The sequence below is a fragment of the Pinus tabuliformis genome, chromosome X (assembly GCF_031772625.1).
Source record: "Pinus tabuliformis cultivar Carrire ecotype Pingquan chromosome X, CPIR1, whole genome shotgun sequence".
NCBI lineage: Eukaryota > Viridiplantae > Streptophyta > Pinopsida > Pinales > Pinaceae > Pinus > Pinus tabuliformis.
The window spans coordinates 1671041196-1671048362 of record NC_142308.1 but is presented as its reverse complement, the minus strand read 5'-3'; the positions used below and the strand labels follow the sequence as shown (position 1 = coordinate 1671048362).

At 35.1% G+C, this 7167-nt stretch overlaps 1 pseudogene; it reads right to left on the bottom strand.

Moving 5' to 3' along the window:
- Nucleotides 1–4181: 4181 nt before the first annotated feature.
- On the bottom strand, nt 4182–5109 carry LOC149146435 (importin subunit alpha-9 pseudogene; annotated as a pseudogene).
- Between the last annotated feature and the right edge of the window lie 2058 nt (nt 5110–7167).

Here is a 7167-nt window from a genome sequence, read left to right as displayed (position 1 = left end):
TCTGATCTCCCCCCTTCAGGTGTAGTAGAGTTTCACCACTTTTATTTTACTGTAGAATTGGGTTTCATGTGAGACTGAATCCTTCAGTAACACATAGACAACTGTTTGACTATAGATGACCACTTCCAATGATCAATCCATGCGTAATTGATCTTCACTATGGGTGGTTGATTTCGCTTGCATCATCTTCCGGTTGAATGATTTTTCTTGCCACAATGGTGACAAGGATGGAGGTCAAAGCATTTACTCTCCATATGTCCATTTTGTTTACAATGGTTACACTTAACCATATTCTGATCATTGTCAAGAAAACCAACACTTACAAACTGAACTGGTTTTGAGAAATCTGGAATACAAAAAGTGTTTTCTTTGTAGTATTCTAGGCCATGGCGATCTTTGTTGAAGGAGATTTCGTCCCAAGGTATGATCACTTTCTTGGAAAGACTATCCCGTTGTTGTTCTTCATACTTGTTGTTGCTACTAACATTATGTCCTCGATTTATTAAACCTTCTGTGTCACACTAGGCATCAAGCATTAACAGTTCATTTGTTTGACATGCTGCATCAAACTGATCCATTTGATCTTTGGTACTACTTGTGGCATCATTGAGTAGTACAACTGATTGGATGAGATTACTTGTGTCACAACTTATATCAACATGTTTGCTTAGATCATTTGTGTTTCAACCTTCATTAATATGCTGAATAAGATCACTTGTATCATAACTTTCATTTGTTGTTGTGATGAGGTCTTCTGTGTCACAACTTGCATTTGTCTTCTCTGCACATTGTGCATCAAGTAAATCTTGTTTTTCACTTAACTTAATTTGGAGTGCATGAATAAGTTTTTCTTTCATTTCAAGCTCAATTTGAAAGTCTTTTGTTGCTTCTAATGTGCAGGTCAGTTGATTAACTAAGGTTTGATTCTGCATCAACTTTCATTCCAATATTTCAACTTTGTTCTGTAACTCATGATTGCAATCTTTCAACTCTTTAATCTCTAGTTCTGCACTTTGAAGACGTTTTCCTCCTTTACCCATTTTGGTTTTTAACACGCTCGCTTGTACTTGCTCGTTTGATTATCACGCTCACTTCCTTTTTGCTTCAATAGGATGAGGGTGTCGGATACCACTGAAAATGCACCCAATGTTTACAATGAAAAGTTCAAATGATATTGACTCACTTAATTAACTCAGTTGAGGAGAATTGACTCACTTTACCTCCTATAAATTCACAATTTGGGTGTCGGTTTTGACTGAGAATGCACCTTTATAATTCAACTCAATTTTGTTTGAATTTGTTAATTTACAAATTATGATTTTGCAAGTTACACAATGACCAATTTTCGTTGAATGTTGATGTAGTATTTTGAAATGCATGAGTTTGTAGTTGCATTAACTTCATTGCCTTGCGTGAATTTGCTTGTTGATGTAGAATGCTAACGTTGCCAACTTTGATTATGTGTTGTAGTTGCACAAATGCATGTGATTGTTTGTGCTTGATTGAATTTTCGTTGCAGCTTCTTAATTTCAAGTGCTTTGATTAATGTGCTTGTTTCATTCACTTGCTTTAGACTCCTTGTGTGTGTTAGATAAGATAATTGTAGTGTCAAAACTAGACACAAAAAATAAGCAACATCAAGAATCCAAAAAAGTATGAGCCATCACAAGCATATTCATGGTGTACCTAAGATCTCCTTATTCAGTTTCGGGCAGATCTAGGACACAAACACTGCAAAAAAAATGTCTTTATTAAATATTGAAGTACATCAACCTTCACCTTCACAACATCGTGATTGAAAATTCTCAAACAATGAAAATCCCATGCTCACAAACTTTGGAAGCAAATTGTCTTCAAAATTGAATGTACATTGACTCAACCTCCTAGAAGTAGAAACATTACTTCAAAAATTTATAAACTTCATTTAATTTTCACATCAATTAAAATGATTTTTCAAACCTCCTAAATTTACAACCTTATCACTCCAAAAATTTATCCTACTCTTACAAAATTACCTTATTACTACGCTCCTTATATCTCTCAAAAATCACAATTTATAACCTTATTACTGTATTAATAAAGAATACTCCTTATCTTAAAATTACAAAATTTAAAATAAAAAACACATATTCTTATGTAACTTTTAAATCCCTTTCATTTTAAAACACTATGAAATCACTTGAAAAGTGATATAAAATTACCTTGAAAAAGGTGAATAAATTTTAGATTTCAATTTAAAACATGTACCATAACCATACGTATTTTTCCCAACGCTTTTTCACCGTAAACTTCCATTTGATCTTTTTTCATGCACCTTATGAATTCCGCATTCTGCATATTGTATTCATCCTGTCGCAGAACAGATGCTTCCCCTGGCTCAAATCACACGCAATCCACAACAACGTCAATGCTAAGCTTAGGCTTCGGCTCTATTTCACAACAGGTCACCACACTCGGCTCAAATGGCAAAGACCGATTTCTCATCGGGGCTCCACATGACGAATTGAAATCCAATTGAAATTTTATGCTAAAACATAGAGATGGTATTCAATGTTGAAAAACCTTTGATTATGATCAAATGAGATCTGGTGAATTCTATCGCAAGGGTTGCAGAGTGGAATGTGATTATCGTTCTCCACTTACTGAATTTGTCTCACCAATAATCCTCCACACTTTTGAAGAGTCTCTTCGATGCATCTCTCCAGTCAACGATGATCGTTGATGATCGTGCTGCTTCACTACCATTATGTAGGATGGAGCATCGCTGCCCAACAACTATTGAATGTTGCCGCCCATCCTCTTGTACTTGAATCTGAGCACGTCTTCTTCTTCTGCGATTATTCTTTCCCTCTCATCTTCATCGATGGAGAATGATTAGACGCAGTTCAATTATTTGCTACCATCTAAAATCTGAAAGTATTCATGTGCACACTTTCCATTGAATTATAAAGTACTCGTAAGCCGTAGCTCCACACCGATTGCTTGAATCATTTTTCACGCTCACTCTTTCACATTATTATGTCAACTCTCAGAATTGAATACATAACCATGAAGGATTTACAGCAAACGCTGCCTTTTCTTATAGCAAGAGCTATTGCATTGCCTCATACAACACTTTCTTAATTGATTGGTAGACGAAAAGACGCTCGAAGAAAGCTCCACCTTGAATTTTCCAGTTTCCCCTTTTCATCGCCTTCATCGCTCTGCTCCCTCATGCTGGCAAATTCTCTCCATGTTGACAGCATAGGATGGGTGAGAAGTTTGGCTTTTCTTACAACATAATACTCGTCATTTTTTAGCTTCTGCGACAGATTGGTGGGTGACAAATTTTAGTAGAGATTTCCTCCTACTACACCAAGAACCCGCAACTCTTTCCTCTCGCTTGGACAAGATAGCTCTATCACACAACAATTTTATCATATATTCAACAAAGCAATTGCAAACAAATCTTATAATTCTCCCAATCCCAAAGAGGAAACCATAGACAACAAATCTTATCACTCTCCCAATCCCAAAGAGCAAACCATAGGCTCTTATACCACAAGAAGGAAATTCAATCAACTAATACAACCTTAATAAAATAAACAACATAAATATACACAAATCAGACATGGTGGAAAAGGCCTGAGAGCTTCACTATATTATATTCCTCACACTCTCAATGTAATGTTTATGATACACATATAAATACATGAGGAACTTTGTCTCAAAATAGTATGTCTATCTTAGACACTATGGTTGAGAAAATCTCTCAACAAAACATTAATCTAGGAGCTTAACTAGTTGGAGAGAATCTCTCAACCAACTAGGCCTAAACTGACTCCTAACCATGAAGAACAAACTCAATCTAGAAAGGTAGGATTAAATCCAACTTTCTTGATTTTAATTAATTTAATTATTTTGGACTTATAATTGTTTTCATGACATGAGAGTGAGGCTAACAAATGAAACCTGGGATTTGGATATGACCAAGGAATTTGGGTTATCCACACCATGATCAATTCATCTGGTTGCGGTCCCAACTTTTAGGTTAGGAGTATAAAATATTCAATAATTTGGCACCCAGTTTATAGAATCATAATTTGTGTGGCTTAAGTTTGACCAACCCACTATTTTATTCCATGACTTTTCTTTCTACAACCTTCTTTCTTCAAGCTTCAATTCCTAGTTCTGATAAACCATCAAATTGGCCAAAGGAGTCTTACAATTCTTCCAATAAATGGTGGAAGTAGCCCAACTTTTATCAATGGTCCAGAATGCATCTATGAAAGAGCAATTAGATAAAAAAACTATTCATGCTATTTATGTGGCCAATTATTCATCCCCTTTTGCATATGTCAGACAATAGCTTTAGATATGCCATCCATTTTGATCTGCTCAGTGGAAACCTTAGACTTTGGCCCCTTAATGAGATTAGACAAAGTCCAAGATGGAGTTCTTGCTATTGAAACCTTGTTATATAACATTAGTCGTGCAAGTGGAAACAATGCTCCTTGTGCTAGAAAAAAATGTCTCTAAACTCCTCTCCTTATACAACAACATTTCCCAAAGCCCATGCACACTGATCGATCAACCATTGGTACTGAACTCTTTCCATCGAGGAGTACAATCAATAATGACAAGGCAAGTAAAAGAGCTACTGTTTGTTCTGAGTCATCTATTGCTATATTTGTGAGGCACTACTCATCTAAGGAGCCAAATGAAAAGCATTGAACCAGTATACACACAACCCTAACATGTACAATAACATCCACAAGAAGTACTACAGTAGATGAAAGCAACCTTCTCAAGCTTCAGAGGACTTCCATCTTCTTCTTAAACAAACCCTTGCCTACAGGTGAAGCTGTTATATTCAATTTCTGGATAGTATGAACAAAGTGTTCCACCAAGGCTCCTATTTCATCATCCATAGCAACATTGGTGTTGGATATGTTTGTACTTTCATCATTATCATCAACCTTGCAAAGACACGTTGCCTGAACCATTGCATCTCTTCTCTCCTTTCTGATTGAAAGTGCCTTGCTACTGACTCCTTTGTCTAGCAATATTCCAAACTGGTGTCTTGATAGAATCACCCTTGTGTGTAGGCGATCCAGTCTCCCATACCATGTCTAACATAGTTTAGATATACCCAATTGTCAAGTCCCCTTGCTTTCAAGTAGTTTTTTGTGTAGGGCAGTGCATTGTTCTCCTAATTCTGAAGAGAAGGTCTCCCTTAAGTGATGCTTTAGCTCTAACTGTTCCTACTGATACAATCTCTTTATCTCTCTCTTTCCCCTTTTTGTTTTGTTTTGTTTTTGTTTCTAACCCAATTGAAAGAGTATATATATATAACTAACATGAGCAATATACTCTTTCTTTAGTGGTATCTTTTTCTTGAGATTTTGATCATGATTGAAGCCTAGCCCCAACTTCCCTTATTCAAAGATTTAGATTTAAATATGCATAGGGAACTTCTTAGATTGATGATCTCTTCCAAGATATTTTTAGTGTTTCTATCCCCCTAGATATATCACTGCTCTAACATGACCATCATTGCTCTCATGAGTAGCTTCCCCTGAGACCATGATGACTTCATTATGTCATTGAAATCATAGCCTCCTCGTTTTTCTTCCTTTTCCACACTTTATTAGGTTTCCTTTTGTTGTCTGCGTTTCCTTCATTGTTTGGTCTGCTGGGAGTTTCTTCCACCTTATATCTAGAGACCTTTAGGATATTTGGAACTTTGCAGTCTTTAGTCATGTGGCTAAGGTTACTACACAAATAGCATCTTATATGGCCAAAAAAGGGAGCAAATGGTGTATGCATTCTTGAGTCATTTCTACTAATCATTACATACATGTTGCATTCAACTAATTTATGTCCAAATCGATTGTAAAAATAAAAGTAACCATAAAATTGATTTGTGCACTTGATGGATGGTTGTGTTTTGTGTTTTCTTGCTTGAGGGACCCTTATTATCTGTGGATTAGTTTTGATCTTTTTTCTCTTACATTCTTGCAAAGGGCCCTTTCTTCACCTTATTATTTATTTATTGATGTTGTTGCTTGCAATTGTTTTCTTCTTTACAAATCACGGTGTTGCTGGTTTCTTCTTCTACATGTCCTTTTAATGTTGTGTCCTCTTTAATGGCTGCCATATTTGAGTTCTTCATGGAGACAATCTAGTAGCTTTTTACATAGTCTATTATTTTTCATATAGTTCATTTCTTCATGAATCAATCCCATCTTCTAATCTTTCATACTATTCTTCTCTCTCCTTTAGCGGACCACTGATCATTTCTTTAGTTTTACTTGATTCTTCTAATTGTGTCCTCAAAATAATAATTTCTTCCTTGTACTCATGCTTTCTCTCATCACATATCTACACCAGTTTCTTCATATCTTTATTTTCATTCCTAAGTCTTTCTATTTCATCTAGTACTAAGTCAAGCTTGACTATTTTTTTTAGATAACTTTTCTTGAGGTTTATTCACACATGCAAAGGTCTCATTCAACACTTTCTTTTTGAAATTTGAAATGGATTTTTATTCTTCCTCTTTCTTTTCTCTTTTTCTGTACTATTGCCACTAGTATCTCTTTCATGCATGAGTTGCAATCTATCTCAGATTTATTTTGTAGATTTAAGGTCTACAACTATCTCAATATCCTTATTATGAAGATTGTTATACATTACACATTTTTCCTTAGCATTCCATTGTTTTTCTTGAATAGAAGGGGAATAATTTTTATTGTATCCATCACATACAATATTCCATACACCAGGTCCATAAGCTATTAGTTTTGTTTTAACCTTATCTCTCCATTAAGTTTTTTGTACTTTGGACCTTTGAGTCTGTTAGACTTACACATAAGGAAATTTCTTTGATACCAATTGATGGAAAATTAACTAAACTGAGAGTGGGGAGGGGAATTGGTTTATTACATTCATGGACAACTTTTTATTTTATTTTCCGAATTATTCAATGAGAAATTTAACATAATATAAAATGCATATTTAATATATGAACAATATGTAATATGTGAACCATACCATACCAACTTTCATGGAAGCATACAATGAACACACAAAATCATCACATATGGACACAAGATATAAGTGGAAACCCATAAAGGGAGAAAATGACTACTTTGTTATTGTTGTGATGCAAAGGTAAACTCCTACTCC